The following is a 23,183-nucleotide window of genomic DNA, read 5'->3' as shown; positions in this document are numbered from 1 at the left end:
TACCGTTGTCTACTGGAATGTCTACTATGTTTGCTAATATTGGATTGGATTGTTTTGTTCTAAATAATTAAAATTATTTACATAATGATTTAAATTTTCCTCAGTTATACCTAGCTTGGAATACAGAGTAGTCTAGCAGTCATGGATAATCTTTGATAATTTTGGTTGAAGGTCAGGGCTGCATTAGGGATTCATTTTAAATCATCTGCAGTTTTACTCTTGCATTGTGGATTATCCCTGTGTTTTCTTTGCTAACGAACCCATTCTTTATTTTTCTAGAATGCTTACTCTACAAATCCAAACCAATTGGAAGCTGAGAAATGTTGCAGCCTGAGCTTTGGCCTAGTAGATTTCTTCAGTCTCCTGTATATATAAGCTAAGAGAGAGCACCAGACTCTGCACAAAAATCAGCTTTTCCAAAGATATTACAAAGCAGTTCTCAGATTTTCAACCCTTGATTATTGTCTCAAGTAACCACTTCCACACACAAGCACTGGCTGTGATACCTATTTGCCTGGCTTTCAAAGCTGGAGATCCAGTGCTGGAAACAGTCTCTCAGACTGTCCTGTCTTCCAGACAGAGTCCTGACTCTGATCTGGTCGTGCTTGATGCAATCAGAGTTTATATTCCCTGTACCACTGAGAGCATTAGCTGAATGGCTGAAGGTGTCACCATTAGGTTGTGAATAAGTTTTAGACAGAAGATAGCCACAACGCTACTCCTTGCCCAGTTGCATTAGGGCAATGGGGAAGTGCCTCTTATGACACTCCTACTAAGGCTGTTAACAGAAATACAGCTCCACAGTTGTCCAAGAAGGAGGAGAAGGTTCAATCCTTGTTGCTCTAACAGCTTTCCATATGCAAAACTGTCATTAACTTTTTCATTATTCTACAGAACTGTCAACTATTCCCAGTGGGACTCAACATCACCTCTGGCTCCAGAAGTTCTGATTCATGACATTTTAGAATATAATAAAGCTCATTCTGTTGGAGGTTTTGTACCTCCTACTGAGCCCTGCACAGCTGGATAAAATGACAGTTGCCTTTGCAGGGGAAAACAATTTAAAACAATTGTGACCTGTTTCTGTAATGCAAAGAGTATATACACAATTTGTAATGGCATAAGCAAAAAATTATATCAACTATACATATATACCTTGGTATATCCTAAGGACAAGTGAAGACAGGTTGTCTCCAAACAACACTGCTGTAGCTCTTAAACTTCTAAGGAAATAATATCTTTTTTTCTTAATTTCTCTGTGAATACTGCCAAAACTTATATAATGTTTCTTCCTCAGTAGATGCTTTCCAATTGCATTTTTGTTCATTTGAAATCATTTTGGGCTTGGTAAAAAAAAAAAAGTCAAAAAGCAATATTGCTCTTGAATTTTGTAAGCAAATATGGTTCATAAATAGCATTTCTAATGTTTAAGTTGTAATTTTGTTTAAAAGCAAATTGACAAGAGGTACTGTACAGGTGGGTGTATTTTGAAAGATTAGTTTATGAAAGCTATACTTTTGGGGGGAAAAGAAAGTTATTTAAAATTATTTTTTCAAATGGGAATTTGTAATCGTATAACTATTTCCCTCGACTGCATTTTTTATGAATTTTTGTGTAGGGGAAATAGTGATACTCCTATGTTTGCATTTTGTCATTACTAATCAAAGCCTTGATCCTACGTTACTTTTTAACAGAATGTAAGGAATTATAATATTCTTACATCAATATGTGTTATGCCTTGGAAAACCCTTACTATACAGCACATACTTGATTTGAATGGCATCTCTATGTGTGTTTTTTTTTCTCTGGATGATATCTTATACAGCTTTAGGGAATCTAGCTATATTTGCAAATGTGAAGCTAGTTGATGGAGGAATCTTCAATGATCTTTGTGAATTTTGATTTGACTAATGCATGCACTTTATTAAAATGTTGTTTGGAAAACATTAATTTCCACCAATATTAGCCTGCCAGCCATAGCACAAAACCTGTGACAGCTCTCTGTGAGTGCACAAATCCTTCTCTTTCATCATTTCTTTCTTCATGCCTTTGCTATTCCCCTCAAGGTCATGATATTCTCCACTCACACCTCTAGCTACATTTATTCCGGTTCACACAGGCACTCCACTGCATTTGTGATTTCTTTGAGCAGCAAGGTAACTGCAACTGTAATGAGTGTATTTTTCTCTCTGTTTACTGCCTGTAGCCTTGTTTATCACTTGTTTTTCTTCTTTCCCCCCCTTCCCCCTTCCTGTGCACTGCTGTCTTCATTCCTGGCAGGATTTTGTCTATATAGAAGGCAAATTTCTATACAGTTGATTGCAAAGTTAAAACCAAGGCAGTAAGAAAGCCCTTCAGGCAGCAGTAAAGAGCAAGAATTACGATTCTCTCAACATATGAAAAACATAAACTCTATAGCACAATTCTTCCTTCCAAAGACCCTAGATGGCAGCATATATCAGTACTGCATTGCATCAGGAGAAGACTGTGTTGTGATAAGTGAAACTGCAGCAAGATTTTCAGTGAAGATTTTAATTCAGAAGCAAGATTCTTCATTATGATTAGCTCCATTCCCATTAAAATCTGTTTTGAAACTCAATGTCTTAAAGAGAAGGTCTAAGCTCTAATACTGCCTATCAAGACCTCTTCACTACTGTCAAAGGCAAACACATTTATAAGCCTATTCCATCCTAAAACGAAACAGATATTGTTATTCTTTCATGACCAGAATCTCTCTGGTATAGAATGAACTTGTATCTTAAAAATGACCTTAAATTCCTCTTTATTGCAAACTGAATGAAAATTAATATCACAATGAACCAAATACCAAGGAACAGGAAACAATAAGATACAAACAAAATCGACATTTAGAAGTGAAATGGCTTAAGGATGAATTATATCAGACTCTTTTCTGTGTCTTTCCAGTGCTCTTCACAGCCTGAGCAGACAGCGAACATTGGTTTGTAAATGATCTCTTACACCAAAGAGACTTACTTAATTTCCTTTACATTAGGACAGTTATTATTGATTGTGCTGGTATTCAGAAGTGAAAATCAGTCATTGAAAGAGAAGGCTGACATGTGATTCTGGCATGTGGAATCATACAGGGAAGCTACTTGGATCAGCTCAAGCAACAGGAAATTCATTTAGGCCAGAGGGGGACCCTTTAAGGTCATCAAATCCAACTCTTCGTTCAAGAGCATATGGAGCAGCAGGGGGATCTATAGTTGTGGAACATCATTCTCTCTGGGGCAGAGTCTATCCAGAAAGAAAAATGAAAACAGGATCCCTCTTTTCCTCTAAAAAAGAGCTAGAAAGGGTATGCACCTTTTCTCTCTCTCTCTCTTGTCTGTCCTGTAGAAGAGACCTTGTTTCAAAGGAAAATCTGCCCCTTCCTGTTGCTGAACAGTTGAGAAGGCATTTCAGCTATTTTTCATACCTCACTTCTTCCACTTTTTCCAATGAAAAAAAGATCAGCTCTGAGGCTGAGACCAGCTCTGATCACTTCAGAATAATGGGCATCCTATCTATGCTGTGTGGTTCTAAGACAACCACAAACACTTTATTTCTAAGACAACCACAGGCTCTTTACGTCCTCTGCTCCTTTCTTCTTCTGACCTTTCCATGATTGGCTGCACTGCCAGGGTTTGCCAGATGGGCTTGGGATTCGGCAATCCCAGGACAAAAAACAGACTTATTAACAATGATGCCTTTAATTAAAACAACATAGATACAAGTACATGCGAATATGAATTGGTTAGTACATGTGAATACGAAAAAGTTACTTACTGAATAATACTTGCCATCAGAATTATGAGACCACGCATTTCTCCAAGGTAGCAGACTGGAGGGGCTGGCAGGCTCTCGATCATAGCAGGTGTCCTCACGGGAGACAACATTGGCCTCAATATTGGGAGTCTCCGTCCCCGAAATCTGCCCTTTGTATTTTATCCTCCGGGGAGTCCCGTCACATAGAGCCAGTACGTGCCAGGAGGCCACCCAGGGGCAGGTAAATCTCTGCCTTTCTGTTATATCATCCTTCCAGGATTGCGCCTGCGCAAATTCCAGAAGGGGGTCTCATCCCTCAATTTGGTGGTCTCGCTTCCCTTATCCTTCTCGTTCTCACAGTGACTTTGGCCTTCAAGCTTCCTTAGACAGCAGTTTGTAGTCAAGCTGGCTGCAAACCAGCCTGAACAGCAGTTCTTGCTTCTTCTGAATGAACTACTTCTTTGTTGGTTTAGATAACATGTCGCTTTTCGTTCTTCTTCAGGGATTTGGGTATTACAACCTTCCTTTGTTAGTGGCCTCTGCTGAGCATTATCAAGGTTCAGTGTTTTCCCTCCAAGGTCTGGATTTTGCTTTACACAATGCTTATTTATGACTCTACAGATCATACAAATTTCCATCTCCAATACACAGGGCTGAACAGACCTACTACTGTAGCAGATTCTGAGCGTTAATTCTTTCCAGCCTTTGACTCCTAAGGCTCGGTGAGGACTTCAGGTCATAAATAAGAAATTAAGAGGAGGGAATAAATAAAGGAGAACTGCATTAATTAATTAAAAAAAAAAACTCTATAGTCAGCAAACTGAAAAGGAAAGGCTAAGAGAGAAGTCTCTTTGTTATGAAAGTCCCAGTTTGGGCTCTGACCTTCTGTTTGCTACTGCTTGACATTGCAACAGGTATCAGCTTTCTGAATTATTAAATGCAAGAAAAACTTTGACTCCTTGGAAATTCATGTTTCATAATGGGGATATTGGTTTTTTATTGATAAGTTCCACAATTTCCAATGGCTGTTAAGAAAAAAGCTCTATAAATACCTTAAATTCAAGAAAAAGGAGTATTGTGCTCATACTACTTAGCAGAAATATTGCAATTGAATTGAAACATGCAGCTGATGGAATGAATCTCAAAGAAAAAGCTTGATTGGTACAAACGAGTACAATCTACAGATTGATTTAGAGCCTAGCAAGCATGCATTAAATACACCGTATAGTGTAGTTTTGTCCTTTAACCACTTAAATGTCACTGAAAATGGAAGCTTGTTCATTAATACAGTGAAATGAAATGGGAATCTGCTATCTTTTCTGACTAATTTTATTATTTTGGTCAATACATGATGCAAAAATTACCTCACTGAGTAAAAGCAATCTACACGTTTGACTTTTGACATATCTACTGTAACATAAATAAAATCGCTTCAATCAAGTCAGCTTTACAATTCAAAATCTTATATCCTGCACTATTCCATGTTCTTTCAGTCCCTACTGCAGCAGCACAGTCAGACTCTTCCAATCTCAAAAGCCCAGTTGATTCCCAGTTGCAAATCCAGAAATCTTAGTTTTACATAAGGTACAAATTAAATGTGAGTATTGGGTTGCTGTGCAAGGTAAAGGATTAGCAAGACGGAGGTGATGAAAGGTATTTGATTTTTCTTCTTTAAATCGTGTAAAGGATTTAGCAAAGGGACAAGTAGGGTGAGGTTAAGCAGCTCTGAGAAGTTCTGAGAATAGAAAGTATTGAAAGAAAACTGATAATTTTATTGTAATTAAGAACTGGATGTGCGTATATTTAGAGAGAGTGAACAGGACTATTTCAATGAACTGGCAGAGCTTAGTAAGATTCAGACAGAGGAATATGCATTTTAAATGGATGTAAATTCCAGGGAATTTAAAAGTCTGATGAGACTGAAAAAGTAGCTTCTATGAATTGCTGCTAGAAGTACAGCAGAGTAATTTATAGGTGCAATACTTTAATGGATAAAGCAGGATTGTGAGAATTCCTGAATACTGCTTTTGAATAGAAAGAGTAGCAAGTAAAAAGTTCAATGGCTGAAAGGAAAAGAGGTCATGAATTCCTGAAGCTCTGGAAAAGCAACCTGAGCCTTACAAGGCTTTGCAGAGCAACAGAGTAAGAGAATATATAAAGGATGTAAAAGACAATAAAGATTGAAAAATTAAAATCTAGGTTTGCCTAATATCTCAGGTACCAAAACCTACTCTGCTTTTCCTGAGTGCTCTCATTGTGAAGCAGGTACCTTGAGAAACCCAAGAAGGGTAAAAATAGGATGATCAGAACCAAATGGGAGGGTGGGGAGAAAGACAAGCACTCCTTCCAAGCAGCATCTCTGATCAAAGAAAAATTGTGAGTATCCACAATTCACTCTGAAAGCAAAATTTAGCAAATGACCATCAATTTTCAGTGGCTCAATCTGTTTAGAGTCAAAATACCCAGTGAACCACTAAGTGCCTGAGATTTTTTCTTATTTCTACTACTTGAGTAACTAAAAAAAAAGAAAAAAACCTTTCTAACTGTAGGAGTTCTACAGTATATGAAAGTGACCAAAGTGAAGTTCAAGTCATTCCTTCATTCTGTAGGTATAAATATGTGAAAGATAGATTATTCTGAAAAATGTAAAGTAATTAGATCCTTAAGTGAGAAAATACAAAATGTGTTTTGTAGGAAAAACTTTTCTCTTTTGTCTTTGCTAAAGACAATGTATGGCAGACCATGTTTTTTTTTAAGCTAAACTAATTTAAAAAACATAATAACCGAATACTTAACATCCAGCATTAAAAATGCAGTCTACTAAAATGAATATACTCTCCAAAATTTATAGGTTCACATGAGTAGCCTTATAAAATCTGCATCAGAAATGTCCAAAAGTTAAGTAAAAGGGAAATAAGTATTTGAATAACTCAGACTTAAAGGAGATTAAAAATTTTGGTTATTTTTTTTTCTGATGCTCAGTATGAATATTTTGTTTGAAATATGTTAGCAGTATTAGATAACAGCACCGCACTTTTGTATACAATAGTAATCTAGATCCTTTACTGCAACTTTTTGAGAAACAGTCAAACTATCGATCATTGCCAGTATTTTCTTTCTCTCAAAGCATATTATCATCCTACGGTGTCATTATGTCCTTTATGAGGAGTAGAGAACCATTCTGTGAGCGCCCTTGTAGTGAGGTAAGTCAAATGAGCTCTGCTTTTGCATTTAACAGCAAGCAGCAGGTAAAATATGATGAGAACAGGGTCAACGCAAAAGTTCTGCTTGCCCTGCTTCTTTTTTTAAGTAGTACCCAGTAGCACACCTTCAGGGAAAAAGTGTGTAGGAACCTAGACATATATAGATTGTTCTTTCATCTTTTTGTCTCCAGAGACTTTCCCTAACGTGGAGAAGAATTTTGCCTTGTTCCATAGACACTGCTTGACCACTCACATAATTCCAAAAAAATGAAATAAGTTCATTTTTTGAACTCATCAATACTTCTGGCAACCTCCTGTAATAAATGAGTTCCACATTTTAACTGTATGACATTAAAAAAAAAGGCATGCCTTCTTTTATATCTTCTGTCTTGGTTGTCCTCTACTTCTTGTATTTTAAAAATTAGATATTTTTTAACTTACTTTCTCTGTCTCATTCTTAATACCAGTGTGATCCATTGGACTCTAGAAGGCCACATCTTCATTACAGAGGAGGATGACAAGCAGTGTGCATGAGCTGCAAGAGATAGTATTTAGTGCACATAACATAACCTATATTATAGCATAATACCTAGCAAACAACTGGAGGTGATTCATATCCCATTGCTGACATTGATTGGATTATTATTCAAATCAGTAGTCTCAGCAGGAAGCTAATCTTTTGAGAAGTGACTGGTGCACAATTCAATCGCTTGGGATTGTAATACAGAAAACACTATGGTAGCATTTGCTAGGATGCCCTTACAGAGACTTTCCAAGAAAGGAAATGCACCTCAATGGAAGACTTCTGGGTAAACAGGGAATACTTTTCCTTAAAATGTTCAAATTTGCCTTGTCTTGATGTGAAATTTTTATCACTCTTTCTTATTTTCTATATCCCATTTATTCTTATGATTCAGTTTTGTATTTTTTGAATAACCCAGTAGCTATGCCAAGAAACAAAATGCCTTGAAAGATGAACAGATTTGTTTGGCTGCACTTACTGTCTGGGGAGCAAAGCACTACAGGCAAGAGACCAGAAAGCACTGATTTTGGGTAAACTGCATTAAACCTGCAGTGGCTGATAATAGCTCTGAAATAAATGAATAATCATATAGGTTGGTATCATAACACAATGAAAGTAAACACCATACTTTCAAATATACACAGATAAACCATCTGTCTGGAAACTTTTTGAATAGTTCTGTAGTATAAGATAACTTAAATAATACTATTGTGCAGGAGTGCTTGGAATAATTATTTTGCGTTTTTTGTGGTAATGAAACATTATACTGTTTTATTTGTCTGGTATTCCCTGGGCTGAATCCCCCTTCCACTGCTGGATGGCTATTCCAAAATCTAAATTTGGATGTAACTAATCTACACAAAAATAGTACAAGAGAATTGTCTTCGAGCCCACACAAACATTCTTGAATTTCTCCACAATTCATAGTACGCACAAAGTTTCTCTCAAACAATTGGAGGCAGAAAACAGACCAAAGACCACTAGTATAATGGAGCTTCCATTTAGATTATTAGTCCACATTTAACTCAACCAAAGACTTATTTTTTAAAGTTTAGGAAATCTGAGAGAGATTAAAAATGCATAAATTGTTACAACTGTATCTGACTTGTTGAAGACAGTTTGTGAAGTGAAATATGAACAGAAATAGAAAAAGAAATTAACTGAAGTCTTGAAAACTACATATTTGGTTTGGGTTTCGTGTTTTCACTTAGTTCACTTGCTTCATAGTGAGACGGCATCACTATTAAATGCTGAGAGAAGAGGTGTGTTTCCTTGGTTGGAATGACATTTACCACCTCTTTGATGAATGTTGTTGAAAATATCTCAGGTATCAAAAGCATATTAAAAATATACTATCACAATTATGTCTTAATCTTAACATATGTTTTTATGAAAATGACTTCTGAATGTCCTAACTTTAAAAGAGCAGGAATATTTAAAGTTATGTTTTAAAGGATTTCAATGCACACATATCTGACAATTTACTTGCTTAGCTTCAATCACAGAGCTCTATGCATACTTGCTTAACTTCAATCACAGAGCTCTATGCATGTGGAGGTTTCTGGGAAGCAGGGTTCTCTTTTTGTATTTTTCCTGGACAACGCCAGGCTTGCAGCTTCACTCTTGCCCACTAGAGGGACTCTATGGAAGCAATACAGAGTTTTTCTAGGATGAAAAAAAAAATCTTAAAGTCAAGACAAAAAAGAGACTTACAGTACTTTAAAGCCAAATTTACATGCTGTATGCCATACTTGTGCAGGTAGTTTTTAATGTGCAAGGAGAAAGCATGTTTGTGAGGGGGAAAGAGTGTATCTGTGTGTGTTCATGTATCAACGTCGCCAAGTTTTAATACAAGCAGAGATGTCTTCTGACACAAAGTGTGTTTGCAAACCAAAAATAAAATAGAAACTTAACATATTATTGTCCTATCATATAATTCTTATCTAAGCTCTCTTGTAGTCTTAATTGTTCTGTTCTGCATTGCTCATGAAATGTCTACTTGGGATTTAGCTCATAGAGCAATATATGGATCTATTACAATAAGATTATTACATTATACATAGTATTCTAATATATATTTAGAATAATCAGATAATATAAATTAACTAGAGAAAATAGAGATTAATAGGTGAATACTGGTAGGGAACCAATTCAGGAGAAATAGGAATAGATAATGTTGAAAAAGAAAGCATCAGACACAGGAAAGTTATTCATCTTGAGATATATCTTAATACCTTCATAAACTTGAGTGGTGTATGAGCTTGATTTCTTCATCACAGAATCACAGAATGGTTGAGGTTGGAAGGGACCTCTAGAGATCATCTAGTCCAACCACTCCTGCTCCAGCAGGAACACCTACAGCATGGAGCACAGGGTGGCATCCAGGCGGGTTTTGAAGATGTCCAGAGAAGGAGACTCCACAACCTCTCTTGGCAGCCAGTTCCCGGGCTCTGTCACCCTCACAGTAAAAAAGTTCTTCCTCATGTGGAAGTGGAACTTCCTGTGGAACTTCCTGTGTTTCACCTTGCACCCATTACCCCTTGTGCTGTCACTGGCCACCATGCAGAAGAGTTTGGCCCTGTGGAAGAATTGTTTGAAAGCAGGAACTGAGAGGAAAACTAGGGCCTAACAGAAGTTTTGGCATTACAGAGGCCTGCTTGGGGTGATACACAGTTGCCACTTCCAGGATGGTTGCTACGCATGGACTCAGCTCCTCTACCATTCCCTGGGCAGCACAACCTGCCCTCCTAGCAGCTGCAAAGGGGAGTAACGGAGGATGGAGCAGAGCGAAGACACCGTGGACAAACTCTGATGCATTCCCTGTGCGGGGCTGCTGATAAGCCGCACAGTGGCTGTCTAATGGGAGATATATGATAACATGTCCAGTGCAGAGCCAGCAAAGATGGCAAATCACTCCTTTCAGATGAACTTTGCTCATTATAATGTCCAAACCACACCTCCATCCCAAAAGTTACCCTCCTCCAAGGTACGACCACCCCTCACTGAGCATGCGCTCTAGATTTTCGGTTGACTGTACCTTTAAATGAAAGCGAGAAACTTTTTCACCAATCAATATTAAGTATGACTCTAATCACTCAAGCTCCGCTTGAATGCAAAGAAAAGTATAAAAGGTGAACTAAGGATGAAAAGGAGCGGGGAAGAAACCATCCTAACTCTTGGGTCACTTGACGGGCTGAGCCCTATTCCCTCCCCTCAGGTCAGGATGCTGCCTGAGGAGACTACGAAGTGAGAGGGAAGATTCCATCTTAAATTCTGGATCGGTTGATGCGCTGATCCCCCTTTCCTCTCCTCGGGTTGGGACGCTGCCCGAGGAGACTCGAGGCTGAGAGCCCTCTCCAATCTTCTGGGGTGAGCGATGATTGCACATTTGTACATCAGAGCTAGCTAAAAACCCCACGCTGTAGTAGAGAATTTCCTGTACTGACATCCGAAACCTGCTTTGTAAATGTTGCATTTGAATAAATCATACTGTTTGTGAACTTGACTACTTGTTTGGGGGGAGGCGATCGGACCTACGGTCCATGGACTGTTCATGATCCTATACTGCCAGACTTGAGCTTATAGGTGATTACACTATTTGGGAACTCGATTCGCTCCTAGGAAGGTGATCAGACCCACGGTCCACAGACTGTGAATCTGATACTGATTTGATATCTCCTCCCTCCCCCCACCACTACCACTATGGTTTTCAAACTGCAACAGACCCCATCCTCCCTACATTCTCCCCTCAAGTACTTATACATATTGAAGAGACCTCCTCTTGGTCTTCTCTTCTCTAGGCTAAACAGGCCCAGCTCAGTCTTTTCTCATACAATAGATACTTTAGTCTCTTAATCATCTTCGTGGTCCTCTGCTGGACCCTCCCTAGAAGCCCTTCTTGTACTGGGGAGCCCAGAGCTGCACACAGTACTCCAGGTGAGGTCTCACCAGAGCTGAGTAGAGGGGCAGGATCCCCTCGCTTGACCTGCTGGCAACGCTGCTCCTCATGCAGGCCAGGATCCCATTGGCCTTCCTGGCCACGAGCGCATATTGCTGACTCATGGTTAACTTCTTGTCAACCAGGACTCCCAAATTCCTCTGGCTGTGTACTTCAGGGTTAATAACAAAAAAAACTTCTATAACCAAGAAACTTAGTGGTTGGAGGCAGCTGCAGAAAAAAACAATCTGACTCTTCCAGCTGATCTCAGAATGACTGTGAGCTGTCAATATGCAATGGGCATCAAGAAGGCAAAGATAATTTATGAATCATCTCAGTCATTTTGTTTACAAAAGGAAACCAGTAATGTCATTGTACAAGGCTCCAGTGAAAACAAATTTAGAATACAATGAGCAATTCTGATAGAATTGACTAACTGAACCTGAAATAAGTGCAAGGGAGCGACATATATAGTGATCACCAAAATGGTGATATTATCATACATGAAGTATGATAAACTGAAAAAGTTTATCTTGAAAAATAATAAAGAATTGACTGAACACTTCTTTCAGTTTCTGAAATCCATACTTATTGTATCAGGTGGCTGTCAGAGATAGCATCACAATCTGCATTTCCAAATACTAATACCAAATATTTATCCAAACAAACAAGAAAAAAAAAAACTCTAAAAAGAACCTTCAGCTTTCTTAAGCTATCTTCTTGTTGCAATGAACTGACAATGATGAGCCTTACTGATTTGGCCTTACTGATTTGGGTCAACCAAACTACAGTGTACACTTAATTTAACTCCTCTGAATCTTAAGTTAAATATTGTGCTGGCATTTTAATACAAATGTGCATGCTTTTCTTTAAAGGATTTTTTTTCTTCACTATTATGCATTAATTTCCACTTTAATTAGAACTAATGAATAAATTTGATAAATAGAAAATAAGCATCCCAATCATTAAGCAATAAGCATCCCAATCAATAAGTATCCCAATTGTAAGCACCAATTTTATTAAAAAAATGATTCCCAGTGCCTTTTATTTTTTCAGATAATCCCTTCTACAAGCAGAGATATTTTCAAAAGAACTCAGAAGAAATAATCACCACAATTGCTTCTCCTGTCTCTAGACAGTCAACAGCACAGCACAATCTCTTTAAGAAAATGACTGATGAGAAAGAGACTGAAATACATCAAGTTCCTATATGTAAGCTGAGTTATGAGTACTAAGTTAATGTTAGTCATACACATACATTAGTTGCTGACATATGGTCACATGCCTCAAAAATTACGGCAATGTCTTCAGCTCTTTTTTTTACAGATATTCTTCTGTCACCCGTGTTGTTTCACACAATGTCCAACACGCGCATGTGTGCTCAGTAACGTCTCATAGCACGAGGAGGGTGAGGAAACCAACGCATTTTTGTCACAAGGGGGAGCTGACGCTCTTTGCTAGACTTTAAGTAACGCGTTTATATCAGAAGGCCTGACCCCTAGCCATACCACAGATTCCATGTCAAACTTTATAATTTAGCAGTAATTTCACCTTTAGTATGACGCTTTCTCGGTTGCTAGGACAGGAGGAAACCAGTGCATCTCCCGGTCTCTCCTCAGGTGAGCAGAGCAGGGCGGAAGGTCACTGCAACAGGAAGCAAGCTGTGGGCAGCTCTCCGTGGCATCCGCATAAATTGCTTTCCTTAAATCAGAACCTCCAGGCTTCACTCCAACTTCAGTGGAGTAATTAGGGCATTTTACAAACAACACTCAGTTCCCAAAATTCTGCTAAGAAAAGCCGATGCAAGGAAACTCCAGGCAGAGTTTCCACAGAATTACCATCTTTAAGAGAGAGAGAGAAAAAAAAAAAAAAAAAGTTTCTGTATCTATGCTATATCTAAAAACTGACTGGAGACTCATGTCTTCTTGGCTGTTCTGCAGAGCTAGAAATAGTTAGGATCCTGATAAATTGCTTCTTCTATTTTTACCTTCAGTGATTCTTTTATTGCTATTCCTGTTATTGTTTCATTAGAGAGATGGTTATAGTTTGTTCCTAATGACTCAGGAATATGAGTGTGAAAGGGCTTTGATTTTGTTAATGTGACATTTGTTACCAGTTTGTACTTGCTCAAAGAAATTGCCTAGTTCCATATCTTTGTAAAATATGTACAGAACAATTTAATGGTACTTGGGTACCTAAGTTAAGAAGCACATTTAGAAAACTATGCTAGATAAGCATTATTAATTACTGATTAGCATTATAATTATCTTAATAATTGTTAGGATTTTTTTAATTGATGTTCTACTACTATTGTATTGTCAATTTAACGTATGTAGATTTTTTTAACGAATGTAGATTATGTCCTGTGCCACGTGCTCTAGGTGACCCTGCATGTGCAGGGTGGTTGGACTAGATGATCTCTAGAGGACCCTTCCAACCATAATGATTCTATGATTCAATGATTCTATGATTTTCCTTTTCCCATAGGTGGTGGTGGACATTTAACAATGACTCAACAGGCTTTACCTCATAGGCACTATAATATGAAGGTACACAATATAAAAATACTTTTCTTTTTCATGGAGGTATGGCACAAAAAATGTAAGTGCACTGCCCTTAGAACCGCAGTGGTTCCTGGAGCAGAGACACAGTAGGAACTAAAAGGAAATTAGCACTGTAGGTTCTAGAAGGAAATTTCTAATGTCTAATAATTAGGAAAAAATCTAGCTATTTAGAAGAATGTGAAAGTCTGGAGTTCAGAAAAGCTGATGGAGGCAAAACCGAAAGAATTACACAGTCCAGCAGCATACATGACAAGCAGAAGCGAGGCATGGACACAGCAACAGGGAATTTTAGAGTTGAATAAATATTAAAAGAAATGTTTACGGTCTTCCTAAGCACACCCAGGGTTTTAAGTTACACTGTTACCTAACTCTGGCAATGCACCAGCTAAATTGATGCACCTTGTAAATATTCATATTAAAGGTTACACACGAGCTGTTCATTGTCTGTGTCAACTCTTGCAGGCTGTATCTTCATAGGAATGTTTCTTCACTCCACATTATGTTTACCATTTTAAATTGTACTAATAACATAGAAAATTTTATCATTAAATCAAATACTAGGGAGTCTCAAAGTTCAACCATAAAATCCCATTGGCCTTGTTTTCATTGCAGCAATAAATACAGAATGGTATGATTGATAGCTGTGACTCATCTTCTTCCAATATTTACATAAAGGCTGACTCTGGCCTTGAATTTTTGTTGCACTAAGAATTCTCAAAGTTTTCATATTTAACATGTACTTATCATTTGAACATTCTTTTAAATTTTTAAAACAGCTGAACATTAGAAGGAAATTGCTTTTGGCTATTTTGTCTGAATATTTGAAATGCCATCCTTTGAATACGCATTCTCAAGATCTCTCTGGTATCAGAGACTCAGGTTAATGATTTTAGTATACTAAATATTATTGCATCCTGCAGTCTTTCACAATGTATTTACATTGAAGTAGCCTGTTGTGTGACTAGATCTGCTAAGCATTTTTCAGCTTTGGTAGGTAATAGGTCTAATAAATATTCCTATGAGAAATATAGCAAGAAGCAAGTCACTTGTAAAAAATGAAATTCTCTTCTATCAACATATAAAACTGTATTTCATGAACTTTTAAAAAGCTTTGACATAGCATTTTCAAATAGTTACAGATAGAGTGTAGAAGCTTGAAGTGTTCAGAACCCTGGTTTCTGCACAAGAGTTTTGTCTTCAGTTTCCTCCATCTAATCTTGCTTATCTCTGAAGTATCTCAAGTCCAAATTCTCAAAGACTTTAAGGTGACTACCTTCCACTGATGCTTCTAGTGCCTTTGAGGATCTAAGTTTGAATGCCTGACAGTAATTCTGTTAATTTGTCAGGAATTCAGAGGTATTCTTTGTGCAATTGATCCATAAAATGAAAATCAATTGTGATATTATTGTCAGAATGTACTTTTCTTAAGTGAATTAATTTGCTTGCTCAAAAACAATCTTCAGCCTGGAAATTCAGTCTGGAATTATTCAAAAAGTTCAAATTATTTTCCTGTTGCAAGGTTATAGACAACTGATTTATCAAACTACGTCCACCATGCAATAATAAATTTATTTTCATGAAGTGACCTTGTGCATCAAGCCTGTTGTGAGTGTTTACGATCAGTTATAAACTCTTGAACATGAACTCTAATGGAAATGCTGAGAAACAATTACTTATGGCTTATAAATGGCTCCTCATAATGTTCAAGTGTAGTTACCATAAAACGAGATGCCTCCTGATGCCTGATGCCTATTTACCCAGCAACATTTCATCATTCTGCATTGTTGTGAATATTTTGCAGGCAGGCTTTTAAAGCAAAGGCTTCATCCATTTGCCTCGCACATTTAGTCTAGACTAGTCTTGCCTAATGCAATACCAGTTTTGTAGCAAATGTCACTGGTAGAAATGGCATAAAACAGATACGGAAGTCAGTTACCTTCCGCAATAAAAATCAGGAAGCATGAAGTGAATGGCTCCAGGCCAGTCCATACCTCTTGAACTAGAACAATTTCAGTTCATAATGCGACTGGGACTTGGAAAAAAATAGATTTACCCAAGACGGTATTCAGAGTGTATGGTAATGAACTTGTTGTTCAAGGGTGAAAAAAAGCAAAAGTCTTCTCTATGTCATTCTGACTTCAAATCTAGCAATTTCATCCAGCATGCTTTTTGGCATTGAACAAAAAAACAGTGCCATTTTCTATTTTGTTTCAATCCTGGATAAAGGATTGTGGACAAAACTCAGCAATTTTGGAAATAGACTTGGTACGTTTACAGCTAAAAAAAGTGGCTGTAATCCCACAGAGGCTTTCACAGATGCTATAGTATATATCTCTGGATCAGGTTGGAAATACTGCTGGAAAGTCCCTTAAAATTTCATCTTCTGATCTCATCCAAAACCGTACACATTTCAGAATAGGAATGTTTTGGTTGGTTGATCGGCTTTATTCCCAAAGTGCAGCAACCTTCATTTAATCTCAAGGATCTGATTTGAACCATGTTCCAAGTGCAAGTCAGCACCAATTTCTGTTATATATAGATTTATATGCATATATGTATGTATCTACACCAAAATACTTAAGAACTATTTGTTTGTTGCCCTTCCTTTATAAAAACTGAATGAGATATAGGACTCTAAAAGGAACAGGAATGCTTCGCTGTTCAGAAAATATCTTCAGTACAGACCTGTAGAAAAGGTCTACACTGCACAGATCCTCTCAGGAGGAAGGTCAATGAAACTGAAGAGGAAGAATATAACACAATGGTTGGTCTCTTATTTTCTGCGATCCGAAAGAAATATCTCAATTTAGAGGCAAATCATGACTTGTTCTAATTTCTCTTCGATGTAGTATAATATTCCCTCAGGCTGAGAGGTTGACTTAATGAGAATAAACAATGAACAGATAATTAAGTCTTAAAAGAGCTTTGGTCTGGCAGGATTAAAAACCTGTGCTTTCTGATGAAAATGGAAAACCAGGAAAAGCCACCTGGCCTGCATGGACAGTAACACAGAAAATGATTCAGAAAAGTATAGATTTTTATTTTAATGAATCATTCTAGCGAACATGTTTTTGCCTTTCCTGTTGGATTTGTTTCTTGCTTTAAGAGTTACATAATATACTGGGATCCAGTTATTTATTTAATGGCCTCTAGAAATTCTTGTCAACAAAGCAGCATGTACACTTCACAGCAGTTAAAAATATGCACTGGAATGATTATTCCAATATGATAGCAACTGAATCTTCAAGGGAAGTTCTTCAAGGAAAAATGGGATTGCTTTTTAGTAGTTAGAGCAACTAGAGCTACACTGTTCTTCCAGTGTTATTGTCAAAATTCATAGAACCTTAGTGAAAATATTAATTAATTAAATGAGCATATAAAAAAAAGATCCTGTGTTAATGTGGCAAAGAACTGAAATAGTCCCACTAATAGTAATTCTAGTAGATTAAATGGTTGTTAATTATTTATTTATAATTATTGTTATTAAATGGTTGTTAATTATTTTCCTTTCTAAAGTGTATCCAGACAGAGGATAGACAGCCAGAGAATGGTCTGCCACTCCTTACGTTTCTACTTGACTTTTTCTTTCTTTTTCCTTCCTCTCATTCTCTGAATTTGTGTTGCTACTGACAGGTCTGCTGTTGTTACCTATGACTCTGCTTCATTAGAGCTAAGAAGCTAAAATGGAATGAGGGGGAATAAAATAAGCTGGTGTGAATGAATATCCAGGAGTCCTTTTTATCCTTCTTGTTCTGGATGGCTGTCAATCTGATCTAAATATATGAGAGAAGGAAATAAAATACTGCTAAGTACTTGCTTATGTTCCTCAACACCACCAAGCTTTGTGGTAGTGATCTGGGTAAAATCTTATTGCCCTCAAGCAGAACAGGAGCCTCATAGCAAAGTCATATTATGGGTTGTGATGAAAGCCCATGGTGGCCCATTGCTTGAAGGCACACTTACAGCAAGTGAGTTGTGAAGAGGAGAGAGAATTGAGCAGATATTTGAGCAGGAGTTCATTCTGATTTGTGTGCTAACAACATTACAGCACAGCTTGTAGGAGATCAGTCTTGCATCTCCCAGCACAGTTTATTCAATGAATACCATTGGCTGTCAGTATCTTCAATATGGGCACATAAAGATGCACCGAGACACAGAGCTCCCTTGGCTCTGGGGCCCTCATATTCCTTGCCTTTGAACATTATCGCTTGGATAACTCCTTCTTTATGACCATGGGACATGATGATTCTTTGGCATACATGACCTTTCTTAGAAAGAAATATGGCAGTAGAATCAACTGTTATCACACTAAGCTCTTCATTTCCAGACCTGAAACAGCATTTTTCTATTTACTCTTTTATGCACTGGCACCAGCAGAGCTTATTATTAAAAGTATGCAACACCACACTGCTTATAGAGATCAGTGTTTGTGCTATCAACATCTGAGTCATTTCCATGCACCCCACTTTTCAGAATAGCTAGATCTATTAAATTTAAAGGGTAAAATCTGGTTAGATCTAAACATTTAAAATGAACGCTATTATTTGATATTAGAATTTTATGGCAGGTACTGTTGTCTGCCAACATGATAAGTAGCCATAGCTGGCCTCAAAGTTCAATATAAATTGAAATTCACTAAGAAGAACAGTTCATGAAGATAAAGTTTTAAATGGGGTTTAGGAAAACAGCCAGATAATGCACATGTTGTTTATACACACAACACACAAATGTGAGATTCAAACATCTCAAACAAATTTCAATCCAAAGTAGAATCAAATAGCTAGTCCAATAGAATCTATACAAAAGTTGTTCCCAGTAGTAGTATATACTGTTATCTTTGTTAAATGCACAAGCTTAAGGTCTTTTAATTAAACAATTTGAGCTTCAAAGACATATACTGGTAAAAAAAAAAAAATCCCAAACATTCACTGTGGAGTTTTGATTGTTTCTCAAAGTTCTGTACTTTAAAGCTCCCACTTGAATGTTAGAAAATTAATACTGCAGAAGAGGAAATTCCTGCATGATATCTAGAAACCACAGGCTTTATGAGAAAGGTAGACTGGCCTGTTAGGTAAGAATGGGTTGCCTGGCAACAGCAATTTAATTGGAAAGTATATTTCAAAATGAACCATGATCATTACCTGTGCAAAAATATATTTTTCTGAGGAAACACTGTCTACAGAAGCTATTCAGAATATGATTGAGGAGGCAGAAATAGTTTCACACTGAATACTTTATAATACTTTTTTCAGTTGCTTATGAAAGATCTAGAAATTTCCAAATATTCTTAAAACAAGTAAAAGCAGTAGCCTTTACTCAAACAAACAGCCAAACAAAAGGATAGTATAGATTTCACCTGAAAAGCAAAATGAACAATTGAAAGCAGCAAATAAGAGTGGCATAGCAACCTACATAGTTATCTATTTTTGAATCCATAGTTATCTATTTTTGAATCAGAAGTTCACTTCTGAAGTGTGATGCTTTCTGAGCATGAAAGCCATCTGTGATGCTGCATTTACGTAAGTATGAGACAGGACTAACAAAGATTTTTAAAATTTCAAATGTTCATGAAAAGTTTAGACTTATTTTTTAGCATATTTTAATCCCACAGATGCTTATTTGGAAAGAAATATCCCCACTTCCCCACTTATACATTAGAACCTTCTAGTACACTCATGAGGTCCTCCAGCAGAAATGCATGAATATCTATACTTAGATGTATATCTCCGTTATTTAGTACAACATGCCAATATTGTATCTATCTCAGCTGTCTCTGAAAGTACAGAAATAAATAATTCAAAGAAGCCTTTTACTTAATTGTCAATGCCTTATAAAAATAGGCCAAAATGGATGATTGTATGAAACAAATGCCTTATGCCAATGCAAGTGATTTATTGAAAGAGAACAAGATTTATCTCTTAAAAAATATTGGTAAGAATTAATTACTACCATCAGAGATTCTGTGCAAAGGAAAGCACATACCTGTAGGGCCACTAAGAAGATTTGGGAGCAAATGAGATATGTCAGGAGCACCTGAGGAGAGGCTGAGCAAGCTGGGATTGTTTGGCCTGCGGAAGGCTCAGGGCAGATCTTATCAACATCTATGAATACCTGATGGGAGGCAGTAAAAATGGAGCCAGACTCTTAATAGTGGTGCCTAGGATGACAAGCAATGGGCACAAACTGAAACACTGGCAGTTCTGTCTGAATATTAGAAAACTCTGTTTCGTGTGAGGGTGATCTATCACTGGAACAGGTTGCCAGGAGTCCCCATGCTTGGAGATACTCAAAACCTGACAGAATGTGATACTGGTCAACCTGCTACAAGTATTCCTGCTCTAAGGAGGGGGATTGGACAAGAAAATCTTCAGGTGCCCCTCCTGTGAGGCAACTAATGGGAATAAATGACTATCAAGTCCTACTTAAACACTATTTGGGCAGACGTTCATTCTGCTTCTTCAGTTTAAAGATTGAAGAAATGTAGTTCCCTGTAGCAATTATCGAAACATGCCAGAAGCTGCCTTCCCTCATTTGCAGAAATGGACTTCTGATACTTGGAAATGGTCATGCAGTTGTACTTTTGCAGCTGAGAAAAAGAAAATATGCTTGCATGTAACTGATAATTATTCCTGCTGGGCAGAAAATGATGTGGATGTTGAACAAGATATCAAGTCCCTGAATGAGCTAAATGAGGGAGTTCTCATTTCTTAAGTTAACTGTCCAAATGTCTTCGGAAATTGTATCAACTGCAGTTCATAATTTCAAGTCTAATTTGACAATGTAAGATGTAAAATCGAAGAACCATGGATTAGGAGACAAGCACACAGCTGGACATTAAGCTCTACCTTGATGCTATAGGCAGTTTGTCTCACTGCTAAACTGACAGTAGCAGCATTCATTTGAAACAGCCTGGCACATCTTTCTCATTGGCACCAGCCAAGCATCAGAGCCTGCATTGCTGTCAAAACATTGGATATGCCCCCACTGGAGATGGCCCAGCTAACAGAGACAACCAACAAATGCAGCAGTTTGTGCTGCATACTCAGGTCTGCTTTGGATCTTCAAAACCCTTGGAAGCTTCTTTGGGAAGATGTCACGGAACGAGTGGTGGTGGGGGTGAGTGACACAATGCACTTCACTCATGGGAAAGAAATAGGAATAGGTTTTATTGGTAATGACAATGGTTTCATGAGATTCTATGGCAAGGTCACTTATTACTTACTGCATGGAGGTTCAAGATACACACAGAATTATCAAGGACACCCTACTATTGGGTCATGAGGTTCAGACTGGACCCCCTTGCTTTCCAAACTCCTTCTGAGAAGAGTCTGGGTGCAGCTGGATCCAGTCCTAGTCCCAGACCTGGTCAACGGTTTATGTCTAAGGGATTTGTGCACAGTTACAAAGTAAGGTTTACAAATTCAGAAAGAGAAAGGCACGCTATAGTCACTTACCACGAATCTGTAGTGGGAAGGATCTCTTAACCTCGAGGAGTATCCTTGAGAGGCATCCCTGCTCAAGGGGAGATCCCAGCATGCAGCCCACTGCCATGCAAGGAGAGCTCAATGGGCTCTTGGGCTGTCCCTGTATTTATGGGATAAGATGATTGACTGATAGTCATTCTTTCAATTCAGAAATGACTGTTGGCTGGTGTACTCACAGTTAGCCTTATCTCTCCATCAGGATAGGGCCATCAGGACTGTTATTGATGGTTAATGTCTGGGTGGGGGAAGAAATCAGAGAGGCAACTACCAGGATCAGATAATGTGGTAGTTAACACCTGAACAGGGCTACCTGTGAGAAGTCAGGATGAGCTGGGGAAGGAGCATATCCATCACAGGGGATTGTCACCCTCTGATGAATGTGAGGCTGTCTCTGCTGCCAGGTAAGGACAGCTGTAAGATGCCTTGACTTCTGGCAAGCTGCTAGAAAGCCCTAGCTGCTTCTAATGAGATCTTTCAGCTGTTTTTGATCAGAGTGCTTGAAGTCCTTGTTTCAGCAGACCCCTGATTCAGGAAAGTCAAGCATTCTTTTAGGTTGTGCTTGTCAGAGGCCTTTTCTAGGGTACTTCAACAGGTCATCAACAGATGTAACAATATGTAAGAGGGGAAGAGGCAGTAAAGGAAAATAAGTTGTCAGCAATCTTCTCAGACCAGTATAACCATCTCAGCTATGATGGTGATACGCTGCAGGACCTGGTCCTGAGCACTTTGCAGAGCAACTGTTCTGTGGTAATGGAGCCTTTTGCCCACAAAGACCTCCTGGAGGTGGGTGAAACTATAAGGCTATAGAGGTTACCTGGGGACCTCTCGCTGAGGCTAAGCTTTTGATGGTTTCATATGGTTTTCTAGCCTTCAGGAAATGTGCAGTAGTTGAAAGCTGTGTCTTTGTGAGTGAAATCTTGACAGAAGTGAAAGCTCCTGTCAAGTAAAGGAGCTATGGGAAGAGCTCAGCAGATTGCACAGCATCAAACAGGGTAAAGAAGGATTGCCCTGAGATTCCAACTGTAGCTGAGGGATGGGTAGGCTCAGTGCCTATCAGGACCTATCAGGTTGGAAAATGGAAATTCACATTCTGGTGAAGGCAGGAAGGTATTGAATTCTGGCACCAGGAGGAATGTTCCTGCTCGTCCTGACAACTTATGAGCAGACTCATAAGCTACCATCATACTTGCTATCAAATGGCACACTTGTGCTGGCCAAGCCTGAGCCATGCAGGAGCACCAGGAAGATGCAGTGAGTGTTATTGGTAGGAGACTCCCTGCTGTGGTGGAAGGGAGTCCCCATCTGCTGACCTGAACTGTCAGGTTTGGTGCCTGCCAGGGACTCACATTCAGGATGTTATGAAGAAGCTGCTGAGTCTTACACAGAGCTTGGACTGTTAACCCCAGCTGCTTTCCACATGGACATGAATGATACCCCTGGAGAGACTTGGAAAGTATCAAACATAACTCTGGGGACAACGCCCAAGGTCCAGGTTAGTGACTAATACATCATAATACTGCAGAGGTTTCATAATCAGGAAGCTCCTTCCTCATATGGTATGTTAGATTTGTTTGGGGGATAATCAGTAGATTTTTCTGAAATGTTAATGACAAAAATGTCTAGCAACAGCCTGTCATAGCTAATGAATGCTGAATTAAAAACCTCATCCCCAGAGAGCTATGAAGCAAAATATGCAGCAATTAA

Source organism: Tinamus guttatus, unplaced genomic scaffold, assembly GCF_059628265.1.
Source record: "Tinamus guttatus ecotype Peru unplaced genomic scaffold, ASM5962826v1 Tinamus_guttatus_pri_ptg000327l, whole genome shotgun sequence".
Lineage (NCBI taxonomy): Eukaryota > Metazoa > Chordata > Aves > Tinamiformes > Tinamidae > Tinamus > Tinamus guttatus.
The sequence above is the reverse complement of the archived record's forward strand: the minus strand, read 5'-3'. Positions refer to the sequence as shown.